Source organism: Bubalus bubalis, chromosome 6 (assembly GCF_019923935.1).
Source record: "Bubalus bubalis isolate 160015118507 breed Murrah chromosome 6, NDDB_SH_1, whole genome shotgun sequence".
NCBI classification, from domain to species: domain Eukaryota; kingdom Metazoa; phylum Chordata; class Mammalia; order Artiodactyla; family Bovidae; genus Bubalus; species Bubalus bubalis.
The window spans coordinates 91,442,498-91,459,839 of record NC_059162.1 but is presented as its reverse complement, the minus strand read 5'-3'; the positions used below and the strand labels follow the sequence as shown (position 1 = coordinate 91,459,839).

At 52.3% G+C, this 17,342-nt stretch overlaps 1 long non-coding RNA gene across 1 annotated transcript; it reads right to left on the bottom strand.

Annotated features, from left to right (window-relative positions):
- Positions 1–15,644: 15,644 nt before the first annotated feature.
- Positions 15,645–16,869, bottom strand: LOC123465865. The gene is made up of 2 exons (XR_006641155.1): positions 16,535–16,869; positions 15,645–15,863 (listed from the first exon to the last, which is right to left on the bottom strand). It is a non-coding gene; the product is annotated as an uncharacterized LOC123465865 (long non-coding RNA).
- Between the last annotated feature and the right edge of the window lie 473 nt (positions 16,870–17,342).

The following is a 17,342-nucleotide window of genomic DNA, read 5'->3' as shown; positions in this document are numbered from 1 at the left end:
CCTCCTCCCACTCACCCCCTTCCAGTCCAGCCACAGCCATCTGTGGAGCGCAGTGCCCGGACCGTCACAGACACGCCATCAATGTTTGTTGAATGAGTGAATCAACGAACACTGCCACGCGCTCCGTGCTGCCTCATCTCTGCATCAGCTGTTTCCTCTGCTTGGAATGCCCTTTTTTCTCCAAGCTTTGATTCATTTCCTAAAAACCCTGCTTAGACACTCTCCTCTTTTAAGACCCTTTCCCTGACATTTCCCAGAAGAGCTCATCACCCATGAATTCAGTGCTAGCTCTGTGGCAGGCATGAAGCTCGGGGCTGGGCACACCAGCACCAAGACACATGAAGCTCGTTCCCTCTTGGATCTTTCCTTTTCCTCTGAGCCTCCAGAGCCTGGCTTTTGGTGCTGTTCTGACGTTGGCCACGTGGCATAGCAGTTATTTGTACCTGTCGCTCCTGGACTGTGCGCGAGCTCTCAATGTCAGTCATCTTGGGGCCCCAGGACCCAGCCCCCAGCTTGCCACACAGCAGATTGTGTCGTCAACCACCGGGCACCCTTCCCCACCCCCAGAGCTGGGATTTGTAGAGCAGTTTAAGCATAATCACGAATAGAAGCACTGTTGTTCCCACTTCCTGGGCCCACGAGAGCCTACTGGGTGCCAGGCACCTGGCCCATGCTCTCCGTGCCCCTGACAGCACACTATAGGAAGTTGGTAAACATGACCTGGGACCCAAACCGGGCCCTGGGGGCCAGGCTTCTTCCCCAGTGGGCCCCTCACCCTACGGGAGGCTCTTCCCAAGGCCAGATTCCAGAAGCCTCCTCATTCTGAGCCCTGCTCTGTGCACCCTCCACCCCCCTAGCACTGGCCTGGCTTCCTGGAATTTGTCCTCCTAATTGAAACCAAACACCGGGGCTCCTCAGGGCTGTGCCCCAGAGGCCCCGGTGGGTTTCTCTTTCCCTCCCTCCTCCCTTCCTCAGCTGGGGGCGGGGTGTTCAGCCCTGGGCAGCCTTTGGGGGGAGGCACTTCCCCTGCAAAGGGTATGGGGTAGGGGCCCTCCCCACTGCTAGCGTCTGAATTAAACTCAACTCTCTCACAGCTGGAGGTACAGAGGGAGAAGGAGGAGGAAGCAAGAGAAGGGAGAGCGTGAAGAACACTCAATTGGGATGGTCCCTGGGAAAACCCTGCAGGAGCCCTGTCTTAGGCCAAAGGCCTGGCAACTAGAGGACGGATTTGTGAAAGTCAGCTCCATCCAGACCTACCTTGTGACCTTGACCTTGGACAAGTCACTTCATCTCTCCAAGATTCAAGTTCCTCGCCTGTATACAAATGGGGATCTGTGGAACCTATCTCACAGGATTATGGAGAAAATGAAATGGGATAACCTACATAAGTACTGTAACTATGGCCAGGGCTCAGTAAAACCCAGCACGATAGCTGTTCTGGGCAGCAATATGGGTTCCTACAGTTGGTTGGCTGGTGGAAGGCACCTCTGAGCATGTGTGGGGTTGTCAAAGGATGTAGTTGGAAAGGTCGCTTAGGGTCAATGAATGTTTGTTGAATGAAGGAATTCATTCAACTTTCAACAAACATTCCGTGAGGTCCCCCCTGCGCCAAGCCCCGGGACACCACTGTGAGGAAGTGAGGGACCACCCCCAGCCCTCAGGCCCAGAGTAGGGCTGGGTTGGGGTGGGATGGGGTGGGGTGGGATGGAAGGGGTGGGGTGGGGTGGGGTGGAAGGGGTGGGTTGGTGGTCACAACCATCAAAGGTGATAACAGCACCAACTGCTGTGTACTGTGACCGGGAAGACGAGGGGCTCTAGGAGCCCCCAGGAGGACTCACCCCGGCTGGGACCCAGGAATGGGTGGTCAAGGATGGCTTCCAGAGAAAAGTGTCTGGGGGGAGCTGAGAGCGCTCTGAATGCATGCCTTATCTCCCTGTTTGCACTTACTTCCGCCAGCACTTGCCCTTGTGTGCCAGCTGGTCCAGGTGCTGTCTGAGGACATGGCCACGCTGGCAAGCCTAAACTCACCACCTTCAGATGGGGGCGAGGGGGCGCTGCCTTCACCTTGGCCTCTAGCACTCTGTGTCTCCCCACCGTTGTCTGTTCCCCACATCATCGCTCTAACCACCAGTTTGGTTTCCGCATCTGTGCTCCTGTCTGCGTTGTCTCACAGACATACCCAGCGAGTCACGAACGAGACCACACCTGTACTTTTCTACATTCTTTAATAGCCAGGTTGTAAGAAGTAGAAAGAAACAGATGGAATTACTTTTACTAATATATTTTATTAAACCCAAGATACCAAAATTATGATAAACGTGGAATCAACAGAAACAAATTATTAACAAGCTAATTTACATTATTATGTTTGTACTAAGTTTTTGAATTCTGGTGTGTATTTTGCACTTACTGCACACCTCAGTCTGAATTAGCTACATTTCATGGGCTCGATCGGCCTGTGTGATGAGTGGTTCCCCTAGGGGATAGTACAGCTCTAGAATGTGGGTTCCTCTAGGGCAGAGACCCTGAACTTTTCACCTCTTTCTTCAGTGCTGAGAGGGGTGTCCTAGGTGGAGGGACTGCACGGACAAAGATACAGGCATCAAAGAACAAAGTATGTTCAGGGACCAGCACGCCATTCTGTGGGGCTGCAAGGTGAAGTACGTCTACCAGGAAGGTGGGCGATGGGATTGCTTTGTGTCTGTACCAGATTGAGGAAAGCCTTGAATACTGTGGTAAGAAATTTTGGAGTGTGGTCCTGTGGGCCACTTGCATCATCGTTTATTTATAAGCAGAGGAGTGTGATATTCAGGTTAAGGGTTTAGAAAGAGCCCTCTGGTAGGCAGCCTGGAGGGTCATGTGGATGGGACTAATCAGGAGACAGGGAGACCAGCTAGAAGCAGATGTACTGCACAGGCAAGCGATGAGGGAGGGGGACGAGGAGGTGGGCCCAACTGGAGAGGCAGTGAGAAGATGGAATGTCAGGACTTGGGGACCCACTGGAGAGGGAGTGAGAAAGCAGGAAGAAGGCCTAAATTTTTCGCCTGTGGTGTCAGTGTCTGAGCCAGGATGCATGGGAGGTTTGTCGAGGACATCAAGAGTTCCATCCTGGTACGTGCTGGGTTTGAACTATTAGCAGGATACCTTGGTGGACAGGAGCAGTTAAGTGGTAAGGGTACCTGTGCCAGGGTATATAAGTGATAGTGAGGTCATGTGGTCATGTGAGGTATTCAAGCAGGGGCTGGACAGACACGAGCCTGGGATGTTGTAGAGAGCTTACGTGCATCCCAGGTGAGCTGGGCCTGCTGGCCTGTCAGCCTAGATGGTGTCTGAGCCTAGGGTTTTGCTGCATTTGTGTGTAGGAGGCACTGTCGGAGCTTGGGCATATCTACAACTGGGGACCTTTGTGGTCCAAAGGTGGTTTGTGTTTTGGGACCTTGGCCCCACAACTGGAACTGGGGGGCATGCAACAGGCATGTTGGCTGCTGGAGGGGGGACAGAGGTTCCATCCCAACAGACCATGAGGGAAGATAGCCTGAAGTCCAGCTGGACCCATTTCTTAGAACCAGAGAGTGAGAAGGATCCTTGACCTTCAACCATCCTCCTCTCCCTCATTTTGATTTTTGGGAAAACTGAGGACTTTGCCCAAGGTCACAGAGAAGGTCATGACACATCAGGTATGGGTCGGGGTGAGGGTGGCAGGGAGGGTTCATGTTGGATCCTGGTACCCTCTCCCTGCATCCCGAGTACCCATAGCATCTTCATCTCCTTGCCTTTCCTTGGCGCAAGAGATGTCCTTTAACACATGTGGTAAGGGATCCTGGTCCCTTTTAATTAGGAGGATACAAAGAGAGAAGTCAGACAGCCGCCCCCACCCATGGTTGGGAGAGTAAGTGCTCCCCAAATTACACAGCAGATGCCAGGACTCCAGCAACAAGACCCAGCTTGATAGCTTTGTGGTAACCTCAGCCAGCACAATTTTATTTTTATGTTTTAACTCCTTGGTGATATATAGACCTCCCTTTCACAGGCAGAAGAAATGGCATCCAGAACTTCTCCCTTGAAAACAAAAATTTTTTCAACTTGCGTAACACATACCCAGTTTAATTAACCCTTTTGTCAGAAGGCTTGGTCTGCTTTGGGCTGGGTGAGGAAATTGTTTCTCTCCTGTGAGGTGGGTATTGTGCAAATAACTTGAGAAGGAGGCAAAAGATGTGGGGTGGTGTGCTAGCAACTGGTCCTGCTGTGGAAACTGACCACCCCTCCGCCCGCTATTAGCCCCTGATCCTCTTGGGATCTCTGGGTCCCAAAGGATAATTCCCTGGACAATCTAATGGACAATTAATGATGTGTGCCTCCTCTGGGATCTCTTTTTTGTCTGCTTTTAAAATTTCAGTCTAAGGTACCTGTTCTGGTGGTGGTGGTTTAGACGCTAAGTCGTGTCCGACCCTTGTGACCCCATGGACTATAGCCCTCCAGGTTTCTCTGTCCATGGGATTCTCTAGGCAAGAATACCAGAGTGGGTTGCCATTTTCTTCTCCAGGGGATCTTCCCAACCCAGGAATTGAACCCCGGTGTCCTGCACTGCAGGCAGATTCTTTACCAACTGAGCTAGCTACGAGGGAAGGCTGTTCTATAGGAGTCCTTACCCTTTATGTCTGCACCCTTTAAATCTCTATTTCCATAGGCTTGCTATTCAGATCAGGAACCAAAACCTTTTGAATCGAAGCTCACCTCTGACCCCTCCCACTGCCTCATTTCCGCATGCTAAAGGTAGGAGGCTACCTCTGTATCCTTTTCTCTCTGGCCATACCTACTCTGCCTGATGGTTCCTGTATCTGCACCTCTCTCTGGTTTCCCTCACTCAGATTAGTTTTTTAATGCTCAGCTCTGCTCTGTCACTTCCTGGACTACAAAATTGGAGGGGAGAGTCCCTCCCCCATTGTCTGAGGACTGAAGCCCCAACTGTCATGCCTTCTAGGCATACTGCCCCAAGACCTAGACCAGGCCACTGTGCAACCACTCCCCAACCCTGGATATGTTCTCCATGCTCCATTTGTTCAATGTGCAAATGTTTTTTGAACCCTTACTATGTGCCAGGAGTTGTGTTGGGCACCCAGAAGTTAACTGATGCACAAGTCCCAGAAACCAAGTGTGTTTCGAGAGCTCAAGGGTTTGGGGGCTCTGAGAAGGGGCGCGGAATTGAGAGAGGGCCTGGGCTGCGGCCAGCTCTCTTCTTGCTGGTTTCCTGTTTACTATTAACAGCTGCCCATCCCGCCTAACACACAAACGCCCAACTGAACCTTGGTATGTTTTCAGACCAGCAGCTCAATCACAAACATGAAGCAGGCTACTCGAAATTTGCCTGGCTGCCTTGAAAATCTGCAGAGAGACCCCCTTTAATCCCTCCCTTTCTTGCACTCCCCAACTTTCTGCCTTTCTCGCCTCTCCTTGGAGGACATATGGCCCCTTGAAGTTTTTGTTTGCTTGAAGGGAGGGGAAAAAACCCCAAATACCCAGCTTCGGTGTGGAAGTTTTTTTCCTTTTTTTTAAAAAATATTATTAGGCATCAAGAGACAGAGCAATCTGCTTGCAGATACTATACGTGCATAATTAATAAAATCTCATTATTTATTTATAGAGTCACACGAGGAACTGGAGAATTAGGGCTATCCCCATTATATATGAAGAGAGGGAGAGAAAGAATGGGAGAGAGAGGCTAATACTTTTTGAATGTTAGAGCTTTCCAGAGAAGTGAATCTCTCAGTAGGCAATGAATAAGAGAAGGTATCTACTCCTCGTCAGAGTGGTGTTCCGAGCTCAGGAGACACCAGAGAGCAGAAACCTGGTTCCGCTTAAAAAAGGAACGGGACCAGCTCGGTGCTCTGAGTGCCCAGGATGCCGGCTTTGGGTAGTTGGCAGGAAAGCAGGAGGCACCGTGGAGGGCCTGGCGACAGGGAAAGAGCCAGTCCGGGGATTCTGAAGGAGGGGGACTTAGGCACAGAATCCCTGGTAGGTGAGGGTAGCAGTGGGCACGGTCACACCATGGGCACCACCTAAATTGCCCAGATACCGGCTGAGGCGAGCCCCTGGTTCCGCTGGTCCTTTATAAAGCAGGTAACGGTCACTGAAAGGGGGAAGGGGGGAGCTTTTCTAAATGCCAGCTCTGCCCTTGGATCTCTGCATGCCAGATGCCCGGCCAGGGCCGCCAATATCAATAACCCAACTTATTATGTAACAGCCCCTGCGGCCAGGCAGGCAGGGGTCAGAGCCTCCCAGGCTTCTTGAGTTGGGGTGGATCTTCGCTCTCCCTCCCCTCTCTCATTTTTTCTTGAGACATGCTTTAAAATAGAAAACAGGCTTGTGCAGTAACCAACCCCACAGAAAGGGGTAGTTTGGAGGGATGTTTTTTCCCCCAATCTCCCTCAAGTGCAAGCAACTCAGGCAGCAGAACACTCAGTCTTCCCGGGGCGGTGGGCTCCGGCGGGGGGCGGGGAGAAGGGCTAGGAAGGGGATCGGCTTGAGCAGCAGCCCCCGCAGGGTTACCCGGGCGCGTGCAGGGAAACGTCTCAGCAATTCCAGCGCCCAAGCGGAGCGCGCGGGGGGGCGGGGGCGCGCGGCGCGGGGCACCTTGAAACCGCCGGCGGCCGAGCGCTGATTGGCCGAGCCGCCGCCTCGGCGTTCCAGCCAGGCGCCCCTCCCCCCGCGCCGTCCACCCCGGAAGGAATTTCCTCCTCTGGCGGCCGCTATTGTTGTCCGCCTTCGCTGTTTGGGTCGGATCGCGTAACCATAGTATCCAAACTGTGTCCGCGCGGGGCCCCAGCCTGGGACCCCTGTGCCCCCAGCCCTTGCAAACCACCCCCCCACTTTTTTTTTTTTTTTTTTGCAGCCTACTTATCATGACTTCATCGGACTCCGGGGAGCAGGAGAGGGGGATGGGGCGGGGGGAGCTGGCCGGTTCCTGGCGGCCCTTACTCCGAGATGTTTTCAATTATAATTTTTTAAAAAAAAGTCTGCTTTGTGGGTTCGGGGCTTTTAAATTCTTCCTACTCCCCCCACTTCCATTAAACCGTTGGACCAAACTTGAATGGGATTTTCCCTCCGTTTCCCCTTTACCGTCTTCACCCTGACTTTGCTGCTCACATCTGAGGCTGGGGAGACAGCAGAAGTCACCCCCCAAACCCAGCCCCTCAAACTCGGCCTGTGCCCCGGTCCCTGGGCCTGGGCTTGAGCTGGAGAAGGCGAGGTCGGACCCTGCAGCCCACACCCTCTACCCCGGGGCGCTTCCTGGCGGGGTTGGGGGACCCGTGGGGGAGGCGGTGCGGGGGTGCATGCCCGCCAACCCCTTATCAAAGGGATGCGGGAGTGACGGGGGAAACAGCTGACAGGTTCTTGGGAAAACAAGCCTCCTCTTCCCTCAGATTTCTCCCTCGGATCTCAGAACACAGAGACATCCTAGTCCGCGCGAGCAGCCTGAGACCAATACCTGTTCCCTACTCCTGCGAAAAAACAAAAATAGAAGCCTTGTCCTTGCGAAATATATTTTGCTGGGAGAGGTGGAGGCGTGGGGGGGAGCGCTAGCAGTAAGTCCGCACCCGGGCTGTGAGCAGCGCGGGAGCCCCCGGGACTGGGGCTGGCCGCGGGGGGCGGTGTGTGTGCCGGGGGGTGTCAAACATTCCCAGAACTCAAGTATTCTCCCGGCGCCCGTTGGGGCGGGGGCAGCAGCTGCGGCGGCCCAAGTTCGGGGCAACACTGCCCCCTAGGGGCCACCGCAGTAAGTTTACAGCCGGGGCGGCGAGGGACCCTAAGGACGGAGCCAGTGGTACCTGGGCAGGGGTGGCAATAACTCCCCCGGTGACCGGTGACAGGCCTGAAGAGGGCTTCCAAGCGCCCGTTCTGGCGGCGGGGAGGTTGCGATGGTGAGGTTTTGTGTTTGCTCTAGAATCTAAAACTTTGGCAGACTGGGTGCATCCTACAGGCTTCCGGTGGTGGAATGGGCCTTTTAAGATCAATGAATCTGGTACCCTTTTTGTGCAGTTGAGGAAACTGAGTCCCAGAGAGGGGAGCGATTTGCTCAGGGACATGGCTTTGCACTCAATCCTTCTGGGGTCCTGTGGCGTTTTTGAATTCACAAAGTCTTCCTTCATCCTTTAGTGGCTCTTGTAAACCTTGTAGAGAGGTTTATCAGAGGCAGTATAGGACATTTTACAGATGAAAAATCAGTCCTACAGCGGGGTGAGAACTCAAGTCCCCTGTCTTTCAGTCCAGCTCTTTATACTATGGGGACTTGGAGGGACTTGAACCATAGACTCAACTAGCTGGCCAGCCCTTCATTTGGGGGATGGCTGTGGTGCTCAACACCCATTCCTACCAGACCAGAGTGGAAGTGGCTGCTCCAGGCCGAGGGGCTCCACCAGAAGAGTGTGGGTCTGCTGAAACCTGAGTTGTAGGCTCCTAAACTGTTGCTATCTCTAGGCCTCAGTTTCCCCATCTCTAAAATGGGGAGTGGGCAAGCAAGAGGAACAGAAAGGCATCTTGTATCTCCAGTGTGCGGTGCTGCTGTACTGCTTCTCCTTGTCTTTTGTCTGTCTCACCCTCTCTCCCCGGTTCTCCCTTGCTCCTCAGTTGGGGGTCGGCTGGCTGGGCTGGCTTCTTGAGCCCGCCCTTCCTCCCTTCCGGCAGGGCTTCTGCGGCCGCCCCTCCACTTCCCTCCCCTCCTGGCTGGCGCGGAGCAGACTGCGGGAGGGAGCAGTGGGCAAGGAGCCAGCAGAGCGTCCAGTCAACCCCTTGGGAAAACAGGGTGTGTGTGTGTGTGTGTGTGTGTGTGTGTGTGTGTGTGTGTGTGTGTGTTGGGGAGGCACTGTCAGAGGTAGCAGCTCGGCTCAGCAGGGGCAGAGTCCCTAAAGGTTATTTGTGTCCAAGGTGACTGGTGTCCGAGCTGGCTGCTGGCCTCCTTCCTCTCTCCCTAGAGATTCGAGGAGCTGCACAGGGAGTCGTTTCCACTCCTCCCTCTCTCTTGCCGCCCACGAACAATCAGGCACCAAGTCTGGTCCTTTCTCCCCTTAAATCTCTCTCCAGTTGTTCCCTTCTCCACATCTCTTAACCACCATCTTAATCTGCCAGCCTGCTGGTATCCGGGGGGCTTGAAACTGGCCCCTCCGAGCCTTCCTCCACACTGTCCCCTCCACCAAGCCTTCTGAACCACAAAGCACACATTCCCCCGCTGCTTCTGTCTGCGCCCTCTGTTTCCCTGCCCTGTGGATCAACTGCAGGCTGGTGAGACCCTCCATGATCTAGGCCTTCCCACCGTGACCGTCTCATTTTATTTTTCTCAGTTGCATCTTTTGTGTCTTAGTGATGCATGCATGTGGGCTTCCCTGGTGGCTCAGATGATAAAGAATCCACCTGCAATGTGGGAGACCTGGGTTCGATCCCAGGGTTGGGAAGATCCCCTGGAGAAAGGCATGGCAATCTACTCCAGTATTCTTGCCTGGAGAATCCCCATAGACAAAGGAGTCCTTGGGGTCACAAATACTACATGTGACCTCCAGAGCCTGCCCTGCCCCTTTGACTTGCACAGGCTGTCACTGTCAGGTCCTGCCAGGGCTTGGAGATACTGAGGTGAACAGGACCAGCCTTCCCTGCAGAAAGCATAGTAGTATAATGATGGTTAGCAGAATGGTTTCTTAAGAGAACTGTCACCCAGCCTGGGGAAAAATCAGGGAAGGCTCCCTGAAGGAGGTGGTGCTTGTGCTGAGTCCCAAGAGAGAAGTAGGAATTAGCCAGATAAACAGAGCTAAAGGGGAGACAGTTCCTTCAGGGAGAAGGAATGACAGGAATAGGCAACAGCATGGGCAAGCACAAGACACGAGGGAGCATCACCTTTAATGAAACCGAAGATGGTGTAGCTGAAATGTAAGGGGAGAGGACAGTGGGAAGAGATGTGGCTGGAGAGGGAGTCAGATCCAGGTGGTCCTTGTGTGCTGGCCTAAGGAGCTGTGATGGTCACAGTCCCTAGGGAGCCTGGAGAGGTTTCTGAGCCCTGGGCTGGACTGCAAGGAGCTTGCAGACTAAGGTAGATAAAGAATAAACCAGGTCAAAGCAGAATGAAGAAGTCCCGGTGAGGATGTTCTAAAATACACACCTGTTAATTCCTGCTCTCAACATCTTCATTGGCTCCTTGCTGTCCTGAGGGGCAAGCCCTCTCATTTGCATGGCATTCAAGGCCCTTGCTGGCCTCTCCAGCTCATCACAGCAGAGCCCTCACACTCCCATTACTCCAGCCAACTGAGTTCTCTGCAGCTCCCCTGATACACTGTGTTCCCGCCAACCGTCAGAGCAGTACCCACACCATTTGCTCTGCCTGGAATCCTATTGTTGTTCACCTGTTAATTTTTTGTTTTGACTGCGCAGCATTTGGGATTCTAGTTCCCTGATCAGGTATCGAACCTGTGTCCCATGCAGTGGAAATGCGGAGTCTTAACCACTACCACCAGGGAAATCCAACTGTTAACTCTTTCAAGATGCCTCTCAGGCATTACTCCCTCTGGGAAGCCCTCTTTTATCCCCAAAGCTGACCTGGGTTCCTCCTTTCAAACTCCATCGTTCCTTGTGCTTTCTTTTGTCACAGCACCTGTCTCAGTGTAGTTTAATAATCCTTAGAAGAGGGACTTCCCCAGTGGCCCAGTGATTAAGACACCACACTTCCAATGCAGGTTCAATCTCTGGTTGAGGAACTAAGATCCTATATGCTGTGCAGCCAAAAAAAAAAAAAAAAAAAAAAATCCATAAGAGGCTGTGTGCATGGGTCTTCAGTTGGGTCCAACTCTTTGCAACCCCCTGGACTGCAGCACGCCAGGCTCCTTTGTTCATGGGGATTCTCCAGGCAAGAATACTGGAGTGCGTTGCCATTTCCTCCTCCAGGGGATCTTCCCAACCTAGGGATGGAACCTGCATCTCCTGCATTGGCAGGTGGATTTTTTACCACTAAACCGCCTGGAAAGCCCCAGTAGGAAGCTAGCAGCCTCCAGTTTTGGTTTCCCCTGAGTCTCCAGGCCATACGTACACAGGGCACTGAGTAGATGCTCATTTAAGTTTTTGTGATTGAAAACTGGAGACAGGCTACTTGTGAAGAATAGTTAACTGCTTGCCTGCTGTGTGCCAGGCACTGTGCTGGCCACTTGTCATATTACTTTTACCTCCTACCACAGCCCTATAAGGTTGACATTACCTCATTCTGTAGATGGGAAACTGACTCAGGGAGGAGAAATGACTATCAAGCTGATGAAGGCATTTGTCAAAACTCAATGAATTTTTTGAAGTTAAGATCTTTACATGTAAGTTATACATCAATTTTTAAAAATAAAAAAGACTGGAAAGCTACTACAGTATATACTCCTTATGTCTGAATGGACTGAAAGGAGCTGAGGGAAGGCACACGAGGTGGGCGTGGAAGGCCACGGCACATCAATGCTAGAAGCTTGGTCTGATGTGGAGGCAGCATCAGTGGGAAATGATGATGAGACTCCTAGGTGAGCAGAGTCCAACTGTGGAGAGCTTCAAACACCTGGATAGAGCTGGACTCAGTTATGGGCATTGCGAGCCATTGGCTTCTAGCGAATGCTAAATGAGCTTCTCTTGGAGGAATGAATCCATTCCTGGGGGAAGAGGGTGAGGGGTGTTTGTTGCTGGTTCATGTGAGGCTGGATTTGGAGGGGCCAGAGCTGGGGGACTTAAGAGATACGGGTTCGATTCCTGGGTCAGGAAGATCCCCTGGAGGAGGGCATGGCAACCCACTCCAGTATTCTTGCCTGGAGAATCCCATGGACAGAGTGATCTCTCTAAGCCTTGGTTTTCTCATCTGAAAAAAACGGTGCTATTAATAGTACCTACCTCATAGAATATTCCAAAGATGAAATGAGATGATACATACACAGCTCTGGATACCAGGCCTGGCTTACACGTGTAGGGTTTTTCCCTTCTTACTACCCACCTATTTTTAGTCCCCTCTCCCAGTCTCTTCTTTCCATGAGGACCCACTCTAGTGAATTCCATATATGACCCTAAATATGCATGTATCTTTGTAAAATATGCATGTATCTTTGTAAACTTTGTAGAGGTGTCTTGGGTGCTAGAGATCTCGTTCTGCATTTTTCATTTCCCCCCCTGCTCCCACATCACCACACAAACTCAGAAATACATGTTTGAAGGCCTCTTTGTTTCCTCTTCTTATGCTATGGATTTCTGAGCGCAATCCACCCCATTTTGCTCATTTATTCCCCCAGTGATGGACACCTACACTGCCTTGAATTTCTTTTGTGTAGTAAATTGTTAAAAAACTTTTTTATTATTATTATTATTTTTTGGCTGTGCTGGGTCTTCACTGGGCTTCCCAGATGTTGATAGAGGTAAAGAGCCCACTAGCTAATGCAGGAGATATAAGAGACGCCGGTTCCATCCCTGGGTCAGGAAGATCCCTTGGAGGGGGGCATGGCAACCCACTCCAGTATTCTTGCCTGAAGAGTCCCCATGGACAGAGGAGCCTGGCAGGCTATGGTCCATAGGGTTGCACAGAGTCGGACCCGACTGAAGCAATGCGGCACGCATGCACAGGTTTTCATTGTGAAGCTCAGATGTAGTTGCCTCACAGCATACAAGGTCTTAGTTTCCTGACCAGGGATCGAGCCTGTGTCCCCTGACTTGGGAGGGGGGTTCTTAACCACTGGACCACCAGGGAAGTTTCCTGCCTTGAATTTCTTCCTCTTACAAATAATTTCTTGACGTGCACCCTTGTACATATCCTGGACGGGTCCCCTTGCGGGCTTGTGTGAGAATTTCCCTGTCATATCCAGGGGTGCACCAGGATACTCCTGCTACCTTATGGGACACACACCTGCTTAATGTTACTAACTCTCGTTAGCCTGCTTCCTAGGATGACTGAACCGCTTTGCACCCGCCAGCAGCACGTGAGAGCGTTTGCCTCCCGCGTGCCTGCCAGCACTTGATATTACCCATCGTTCTAATTTTTGCCACTATGATGAATGTAAGGTGCCAACTCTTTGTGTTTCTTAGATTGTTAGTGAATATAAGCAGCTCTTCATGCACTTTCGCTTGTTGGCCATCTGGGGCTTCTCCTTCTGGGGATTGCTTGTGTCCTTTGCACATTTTTCTGCTGGGTTTCCTGGTCTGCCTTCCTGTCCACAGTCGGCGCAGAGGACCACCTACAGCACCTGCCTCAGAGCAGGTCTGACCTCTGGGGATGGGGAAGCAGGTTGGCTTCAAGGGTCTGAGCTCTGGCACACCATTGCCCTCGGTCCCTGATGGAATCGCCTTTGAACTGCTGTCATTTCATGTCTTTCCTGAGTGCTTATCCTGACTGGGCTCCGAGGAACCAGACAGCTCATGCCTCTGATTTCTAAGGGCTCATGGTGCAGGGAGGGAGGCAGACTAGGCTGCTGCTGCTGCTGCTGCTAAGTCGCTTCAGTCGTGTCCGACTCTGTGTGACTCCATAGACGGCAGCCCATCACGCTCCACTGTCCCTGGGATTCTCCAGGCAAGAACACTAGAGTGGGTTGCCATTTCCTTCTCCAATGCATGAAAGTGAAAAGTGAAAGTGAAGACGCTCAGTTGTATCCGACTCTTGGTGACCCCATGCACTGCAGCCTACCAGGCTCCTCCGTCCACGGGATTTTCCAGGCAGACTAGGCAGAAGAGAGTTATTCCAAAGATTACATGCGATGGTCCATACAAAGTCCCTCCCCACTAGAGACTCTGTTCCACTTGATGGTCCTGGCTTGGGTAATGGAGGAAAAATTCGTCATTGCATCATGGAATCCACACCTACCTTCTAGGGAAGATGACTCTGAAATTGGAAAGCCCTTTGAGCCTCCAAAAGGATGCCAGGGGGGTAAGTTTAGGGCAAGGAGTCTTGGAAAACTGCTTGGCTTACCTGGGGAAAATTTGGGAAGGGGGTAGAGTTGTGAGAAAGGGCTGGGAAAGAGAGAGTAAAGTGAAAGAGGGGAGAGGAGATGGGAGTTCCCTGGTGGCCTAGTTAGGGTTCAGGGCTTTCACTGCTGTGACCCGGGTTCAATCCCTGCTTGGGGAACTAAGATCCCAAAAGCAGCTCAGTGCAGTGGTTGGTGGTGGTGGGGGGTGCAGTGGGGAGGGGAGAGGAGATAAGAGATAGGGTGAGGTCTGTAGAGTGAAGACCAAGCATAAATCTCAGTTATGAGAAGGGATGTCTAATATTCAATTTCAAGACACTGGAGCTGCTCCTCCTTCTCCTTAAATTCTTAGCAGAGCCCACCACATCCTCATTTGCCATTAGCTGAGTGTTTTGTGGAAATGCAGGCAAGGGATTGAGTTTCTGTCCAAATCTCATGCTTATGACAAAAGTCTGCACCCACAGACCAGTAAGATAGTCTGAAAACTGAGAAAATACAGCAGAAGCAGGAGTTTGGAGTCAGAGGTGATCATGAAACATAAGTGAAACGTAAGTCAGCCTCTGGGGAACGTGCAAAAATGTGAGATGTGGAGGGGTTAACTTCCCGGGGGGATGGAGGGTGTCACCTCAGCTCAGTCACCCAGTGGCGTCTGACTCTTTGTGACCTCATGGACCATAGCCCACCAGGCTCCCTCGTTCATGGAATTCTCCAGGCAAGAATACAGGAGTGGGTTGCCATTTCCTACTCCAGGGGATCTTTCCAACCCAGGGATTGAACCCATGTCTTCTGCATTGGCAGGCAGATTTTTTTTTACCACTGCACCACCTGGGAAGCCCAGTGGAGGGTGTGAGGTGATCTTATTTAAATCAAATTGGGTTTTGTAGCAGATTGTGTTTTCCAAAAGTGTCCCACTAATATAACCCCTTCTCATATGCTCCTCTTTTAATATGACTTTGACCCTCCTTCTACCAAATCAAGAGATAGGGTCTGTGTGCCCTTTCTTTGAAACTTGGTAGACCTTGATGACTGCCTTGACCAAGAGTGTGGCAGAAGTGACACTATTTTTATGACTGAGGCTAGGTTAAAAAAATGTGAAACATCTCTGCTTGGTTCTCTTGGAGAATTCATTGTGGTGCAAGCCAGCTGCCATGACTGCCCTAAAACTGCCATGCTGTGAGGAAGCCCAAACTCTCTATGTGGAGAGATCATGTGAAGTCCTGAGGCTAAATGAGAGGTTGCTTGGCCACTCCCCAGCTGCTCAGCCCTCTGCTGTTCCATCTCCAGTTGCTGTCTAACTATAGCACACGGGGGACCCTGAGCCAGAACAGCCCAGCTGTGCCCTTTCCAAATTCCTTGTCCACAGAAATTACGAGAGGGAAGATAATGATTGCTGTTATTTTAAGCCAGGAAGGTTTGATATGATTTGTTACATAGCAGTAGATAATCCAAATGGGTTTATACTTCTTATCAGTCTTTCCTGGTAGACTACAGTTTTTGTTTTTAGCTCTATTCCCAGCAGTTAGCTTGGAACATACTATGCTCCAGAGATATTCATTGTATAAATGAATGAAAGTTAACACACCATTCATTATCGGCATGGTGTTATGGGGGAACCAAAGAGGTTGTGGGAACACAGAGAAGGCTCCTAACCCATACTGGGAGATCTGGGAAGGTTTCCTGGAGGAAGTGATGCTGCTCCAAGTCCCTGGGCAGAGCTAGGCAGAGAGGAATATCTATTCCTCATTTTTGGTATTTGTTTGTTCTTGGCCTAGATGAGGCTTCCTGGCTTGATGTGCATCCAAGAGGTCCATCCTTGTGTCCATTTGGGGCTTCTTCTTCTCACTCCCCGTTGCAGTTCCCCTTTCTCCCTCTCTGGTTGGGCTACAGACTCACTCCTGCCTCCTCTGACTCTACCTCTGGCTGGAGAAAATTAAGTCAATGGGGAGGGAGAAGTTGACAAATAGATGGTCTAGTAATTTAATTTTTTTTTTCTCTAGTCCTCTCTCCACCCCCCAGAGAGCAGGAGGGATTAGCTCTCTAGACAGTGGTTTTCTCTGCTAAGGAGCTCTGGTGTTGCAGCCCCTTTCCTGCCTAGACCAGCAGGGAGGAGAGGTGGGGTGGCAAGCAGGAGCCTTCTTAGGATCCTCTAGGCTAAGTCTCACACAGAGAGGGAAACTGAGGTCCAGGGAGGGGAGGGATTCTCTTCAGGCCCTAAGTGGGTTAATGTCTGAGCTAGGACTGGGAGGGAAGTTAGCTGGAGCCAGCCAGGATGGTGGGGGTCAGCAGAGAAGGCTTTGGGCGTGTATCAGGGACACAGGGGCAGCAGGCTGCAGGAAAAAACCTGGGGCTCCCTGGGGCTTCCTTGTCTGGGATCAGGAGGAGCTGGGAGGTGGCTGGCCTGCTGGGCACCCAGGAGGTGAGGCCTGCTGCTCTGCAGCAGTCCAGCCACCTGCAGGAGCTGGTTACCTTGCAGGTCTCCTCACTGCAGAGTATCTGCTCTGGGCAGAGGTGGGCGCCAGGGGGTTGGGAGTGACCTTGGGCAGAGGGTTGGCAGGACTGGATATAAACCAGCCACAGGCTCTGAATCTCACCATTCTGAAAAATGAAATGGCCTCTTGGATCTCACGCAGCTGCAGTGAGTTGTGGAGGGTACCACTCTGAGAGGCCCTCCATGGATAGAGCTCGTCACTGCCTCATTGTTTAGATGAAGACAGAGGCTTCAGGAGGCCCTCCCTGGTTCTGGGCTGTAGGTTAGCAAGTGGCAGCCCCTGGACTCAAACCCCGGGCGGCCTGGTCTCCCAAGCCCGCTGCACACACCGACTTTTCGGTTCCGCAGGGGAGGGGGCAGCCGGGTGAAGGCCGCACGATGGCCCCGCCCCTACCCCCAGGCCCAGCTCGGGGGTGGGCGCTGTGGCCCCGCCTTGCAGAGCCTCGGCGGCTGCAGGGCTCTGGGAACGCTTGATTTATTAAGCTAATGTTCTAGCACATTTCCCCCATCTCGTAATGAGCTGTTTCCACCAGGGGGTGTATGCAGAACGGCTGCGGGCTTCCTGCCGCTCCAGGAGGGAGGCAGGGCTGGCTGGCGGTGGGCTGTGGGGGGCCGGGTGTCTGGCTGCCCAGGGAAGGGTGATGCTGAAAAGTCTGGTTTGAAAAATCACCCCCTAGTGGGGGACGTGCTGAGGGGAGGCGGGAGGCCGGTGCAGCCTGGGAGTAATCCCACACTTCTCCCTGGACCACCCTGGCCCAGCCTCTCTGCAACCGCAGGGGTCTGGGAGGGAACCCGGGCTCCAGCATTCTGGCCTGGTTCCTCTGGCCTGCCCCTCTTCCTCCAAGTTCTGAGGATTCTGAGCTTAGTCTGACTACAGTCTGCTTATTGTGCCCCAGCTGGCATTTCTGTGG